We start from the raw sequence: 6,372 nt of genomic DNA, 5'->3' as shown, positions 1-6,372 counted from the left end.
TAATTTATTAATTTTAGAATATCTTATTTTGTTGGGTAGTAAAAATTTAATTAATATTAAGATTATATTTTTATTTTTATATATAATATTTATTTTAAATTAATTTAAATTTAAACTTTTAATTTTTAAATTATATTAATATTAATTTTTTATATATAATATCATTTTTTAATATTAATTTAGAATTTTATAGACTAAAAAATTAATAAAGTCACACATTTGTGGTGGCCTAATCCCTCACAAAAGACAAATTTTGTGGTGGCCTTGGCCCTCACAAACGCTTACTTTTTTAATCAGCTTTAACATTTGTGGCGGCCTAAGCCCTCACAAATTTGTGAAGGACTTTTCCGTCACAATTTTCTGAGGGCTTAAGCTCTCACAAATGGCAACCAAAAAGCTAGCTTGGTAGCCACAAATGTGTCTGTTGGGGCTGCTTTCCTCTCTTTATGAGGACTTTTGGTCGCCACAAAAGTTTGATTTTTTTGTAGTGTATATTTATACTTGTACCACCACATAGTCATTAAGGGGTGTATTAAATTAAGATTTTGAAGGATAATTTTTGCATAAAAAAAGTCTTGTGGAATCTATAAGATATGCAAGATTACTAATTTGGAATTCAAAAGGTTTTTATCAAAAGAATTTATAGGATTTGAAAAGATTTTATGGATTTATAAGATTTAAAAGTACTCAATGAATTTTAAACAATCATTGAATATAAATGATTACAACATACTCTCTAATTCAATATTCTCAATCAGTGTTACAAAATAAAGTTTTAACACAAAGTACTAAGTCGATTATCTACCACCCGAGTTAACAGATGAGGCATAGACATCTTTAGTATTAATCAAAATATGTTTAAATAAAATAAATGACTTCAAAAAAATAAGGCGGTTGCAATTTTATAAATATTTGAAACTTTTTTAATGCAGTTATCGACTTAAAAGTGAAAATGAATAAATAAAAATCAGCATATATCACTTGTACAACTTCTTTTCCGCGCGTGATAACCCTAAAAATATTCTCTTTTTTGGTTCATCTTTCTTGCATGTGAGTTCCCTTACCATTCCTTTGCTTCGTTGACGTTTATTCCCCTTAATTTCTTTGTTTCCTCGCCATTCCTCTATTTCCTCAATGTTCATCTGCTTCCTCTACGTTGGTTGCTGCTTCGTTGACATTTGCCTACTTTCTTCGTTGTTCGTTGATTTGCTATAAATTTTTAAAATTAATTTCTCTTAATCCTTTTCTTAATAGCTACCCTTCCTATAATTCAACTCTTGCCTCATTTCTGCTAGGGAATTTAATTGAGTGCTCATTCTTAGGCTATTTTTGAAAATTGATTTGTTATAAGTTTTATCGGTGGATTTAAATATGTCATGATAAAAGCACAACAAGTACTCCTACGAAGGTGTTATAATATTTTCCAATAATTTCAAGGTTCAAATGTTTATTCGTTAATGCCAATAAGAAATATTCGATAACATGCAGATGAGAGACAATGTGATAGACAGCTTTGTCATTCGGCTAATTGGTTGCGATGGAAGAAAGTTGATGAATTGTATCTGAAATTCGGGAATTGGCCAAGAAACCTTAGACTTGGACTTGTTGCAGATGAAATGAATACATACGGTAACCTAAGTAGTAACCATTGTTCAGGGCTCATTCTCTTAATTATCTAAAACCTACCTCATTTGATTTGCATGAAGCGCAAATACATCATGTTATCTATGATGATTTCGGAGGCAACCTGGAAATGACATAGATATTTATCTAAGTCCCTTGATTAAAGACTTGAGAATTCTTTTGTAGGAAGGTGTTGAAGTGTTTGATGGCTATTCTTGTGATTATTTTAAAATGTGTGCAATATGTGAAGAAGGCACATGCTACCAATAACTGAAATATGGAAGGAATATTGTTTTCATTGGACAACAGAGATTTCTTAAACCTAATCATCCATATCGTAGGTTGAGAAAAGCGTTTAATGGAAACTTGGAGGATGGAATTGCTTCGAAAGCCTTAAGTAGAGAGAAAGTTTATCAAATGTTAAAGGATATCAATGTTGTATTTGGAAAGAATAAACAATAAGTCATTGAGAAAAGTGTTTGGAATAAGAGGTTTGTGTACTTTGATCTTCCTTGTTGGTCTAGTCTAGATGCTAGACATTGTATTTATGTGATGCACGTGGAGAAATATGTGTGTGATAGTGTAATTGAAAATGGATGGTTTGAATGCTCCTTTGGATATGGTTGAGATGGATATACGACAACAATTAGCTTTGCAATCAACAAATAAGCGAACATATTTGCCTCCAACTTGTCATACTTTGTAAAAATATGAGAGAAGACTTTTTTGTGAGTCTTTAGTGAGCATAAAAGTGCCAAGGGTTTATTTGTCAATTGTCAAGAACCTTATCTCAATGAAAGATATGAAATTAGTTGCCTTAAAGTCTCATAATTATCATGTATTAATGCAACAACTGCTACCAATGGCTATTCGTGGTATATTGCCTAAAAAAGTAAGAGATGTTTTAACTAGGTTGTGCTTATTCTTCAATGTTATATGTAGCAAAATAATTGATCCTAAAAAATATTAAATGAGTTAGAAAATGAAGTTGTTATTATTTTGTGCCAACTAGAGGTGTACTTTCCTCCTTTTCTTTTTGACATTATGGATCACTTAATTGTTCATATAGTGAGGGAAATTCGACTGTATGGTCTTGTTTATTTATGTTGGATGTATCCAATTGAATGATGCATGAAGATCTTAAAAGGATATGTGAAGAATCCATATCGTCTTGAAGCATCTATTGTTCAAAGATACATAGCAGAAGAAACTATTGAGTTTTGTTCAGAATATAAATCAAAAGCAAAAGCTATAGGAATTCCTAAACTTCACCATGAGAATAGATGTGCAAGTAAGGGTATAAGAGGTTTAAAAATTAAGAGCATGAGTTGTGTGTAATTAATTCAAGCACATTTGTATGTATTGAATAATACTGATGAGGTTCAACTTTACCTTTATGCTCACAAAAACATTGTCAAGGAAAAAAGTCCTCGAATGAATGAAAAATGGTTGTTGAATAAGTAGAACAAGACTTTCTTAAAATGGTTTAAAGAAACCATTTTAACTGACAATACATGTTCTCTTACATTAAAATGGCTAGCAGATGGGCCTAATTTTGATGTCATAACTTGGATTGGCTACGATATCAATAATTTTACATTCTATACAAAGACCCAGGATAACAAAAGTACAACGCAAAATAGTGGGGATATCGTCGTCGTTGAGTCACTGCACTTCTCAATTTCAAAAGATAAAAATCTTGTTATGGCATCGATATCTTACTTTGGGGTCATTCAAGAGATTTGGCATGTCGGTTTTATTAAATTTAAAGTTTATGTTTTTAAATGTAAATGGATTAACATAAAAAATGATGTTAAAACTGATAGATTTGGTTTCACATTGGTGGACCTTGAAAAAGTAGCTTATAATGGTGAGGCTTTTATTATGGCATCTCAAGCAAGACAAGTGCTTTAAGTTAGTGATCCTTATAACAAAAGGTGGTCAATGGTTCTCCAAAGTAAAAGCATCTATGGACCTAATGAAAGTCTATATTCACCGCTAGATATTTTTTAGACTCATTCTTTCTCACAACAAACACCTAGTTTCGTTGAGGAAACTATAAAGGACGATGTGTATGTCACTGGTAATGATCATCAAGAAGGGATACAAGAGAATATTCAAGTTTTAGAAAATAAAATAATACAATATCATAGTTTTATATAAATAAGTTTTGCTTTGTCAATAATTTTTACTTAGAACAGTATCATCCTTATATGATATTTTATCTATAGTGTCATCTTATTTATTCATGATTTTAAATTTTTGTTGACCAAAGTTATATATTTTTTAAACAAAGACACATGGCTGATCCATCAGCTCCTTCCCAACGTGGATTTGATATTAAATCTACTCAAAAAAAGGGTAGATGTGGCACACATATGGAAAAGTTGTTACGTAAGTGTGACGAGAATGAGAAGTTATTGATTGATTTTGATCAATCAACTCGACTACCTATAGGTGATAATAAGAAAATTTTCAATGGTCATGTGGCTTCCCTTGCTCGAGACAAAATCAGTATTTTGGTCAATAAATGGGATGAAGTACATGAAGAAAAATATGTAGGCAACAATCCATGTAATTTTTATTATCTTTGTTACTATTGTACTTAACTATAGTATTGTTATACACTAACTTTTATATTTCTTCTGTAATGAAGAAAATATGAAATGTTCCTAATAATAAATTTATTAAAAAGAAATGTTTTCAATATATGGGTGAATGTTGGAGGGAATTTAAAGCTACACTAACAATAGATATTTAAATAACGAGGACCTGAGTCACAAATCTCATGTTGATATATATCTTTTTATTGACGAGGAAATATGGTAAGCATTCATTAAGATCGCAAGAATCTTTCCTTTCACGTTAGTTGCATTTATGATTTGGTTGCTCGATCAATTTTATTTTAGTACTATCTTTAATGGGTGTGTTATTTACAATAGGAGAAAAGAAAGAATGCGCAAATGATCCAGTCTTATAATATATACCCTCATAGATTGTCTCATGGGGATATGCATTGCTAGACAAGAGGATGATGCAAGAGAAATTAAAACAAAGACATGAATTAGATGGAGATTGAGAAGTTCAACCTCCAGCTCCTCCATCACATTATGAGAGGTGGAAGAGAGCCCAACAAAATCCATCAAGAGAGTTCACATAAGAAGAAACATGTCTTATTGTTTAAAAAATGGAAGGTAAATATGTAATTCTAATTTATTAATTACACAATTGATGCATAAAAAGTCTAATTAATTTTTGTCTAACGAATACACATTTTTTATTTGTTAAAATTTAAATTATTCCCACAAAATTTAATTTCACATATTTAAAATCAAGACAACCATCATTATTTTATCAACCCAGCCTTCAATAATGCATGAAGAGATTAACAATTTATTTTTATTTTGATCATCTTTATCTTATATATAACATTTTGATTGCTATCATTTCGATTATTTTTTTTTTTAAGGATGCGTGAAGTAGATTAATAATCTATTTTTATTTTAAGAACTATTATCATGATACGTAATATCTTGAAGACTAATTATATTATACATCAATATTATTTCGGTTAAATTTTTCAATGATGCATTAAGAAGGTTACCAATTCATTTTTATTTTGACAGTCATTATCATAATATGTTTTACTTTGTAGATTATATCACACTCAAATTTGAGTATCACACACACCTTAAAGTGGAGCTTAAAATTAATGTGATTTAAAAAATTTACATTCAACTAATTTATTTATTTATTAAACATACAATACATATACATATAATATGTGTATACAATTAATAGTTATATTAATACTTTAAAGATAACATAACAATTAATTTACACATTAAAAAAAACTAAAAAAACTTAATTTATTATTTATAAAAAATGTTGTTTGCCTAATAAAAAGTGGAAATTTTATTTAGATTATTTGATAATGTTTTTGTAATAACTGATAAAATTATCGTTTGGACGTACGTTAAGAATTAAAACATAATTGCATATTTTTGTAGAAATGAAAAGAGGTGAAAAACACCCATCTTACTAGTATCATGGAAAGAGATCAAATGAGAAAGAGAGATAGAGGAACAAAGATAGTGGAAAGATATGAATGCAGTTGATGTTTCTTGGTTAAAGGAAGTGTGGAGAAGTTGCCAGAGTTTATGGATTAGGAAATTTGGATAACTTTGTTAGATGAGTTGAATTAGATTATAAAATTAGAGCAATTTGAGTTTGGTTTGGTTTGGTTCATTTTATTTGTCATTGCAAAGTTAAATTGAGTTGAGTGTTGTTGAAAATATAGAAAGATAGAGAAGAACAAATGAAAAAAATGAAAAACAAGAGTCTATAGGAATCTCATGTGATAAGAAAAAACTTTTTCCTACTAAAAAGTCTAACAAAATCTCTTGAAATCTATCTTAAAAAATAATCTATTAAAATTTGAGAGTTTTTAAATACCACATAACTTTTTATAAATTGTAAAAAATCTTGATTAAATATCACCAGATTTTTATACTTTATTTAAAAAACTCAAACAAACTTAATTGAATATTTTAAGATTTATTTTAATTACATTAAAATCTTGAACAAGACTTTTCCATCATGTTAAAAGTCTTTTGAATTCTAATACAATAATACATCCCCTAAAACTCAATTTTGTCATGTACTTTTAGACAAAAATAAAATAAACTTTGCTTGCAATTTCCATTATTTCTTTCACTCCCACAAAATTTCAGACACTAAAATAAGTTT

Source organism: Cicer arietinum, chromosome 5 (genome assembly GCF_000331145.2).
Source record: "Cicer arietinum cultivar CDC Frontier isolate Library 1 chromosome 5, Cicar.CDCFrontier_v2.0, whole genome shotgun sequence".
NCBI lineage: Eukaryota > Viridiplantae > Streptophyta > Magnoliopsida > Fabales > Fabaceae > Cicer > Cicer arietinum.
The sequence above is the reverse complement of the archived record's forward strand: the minus strand, read 5'-3'. Positions refer to the sequence as shown.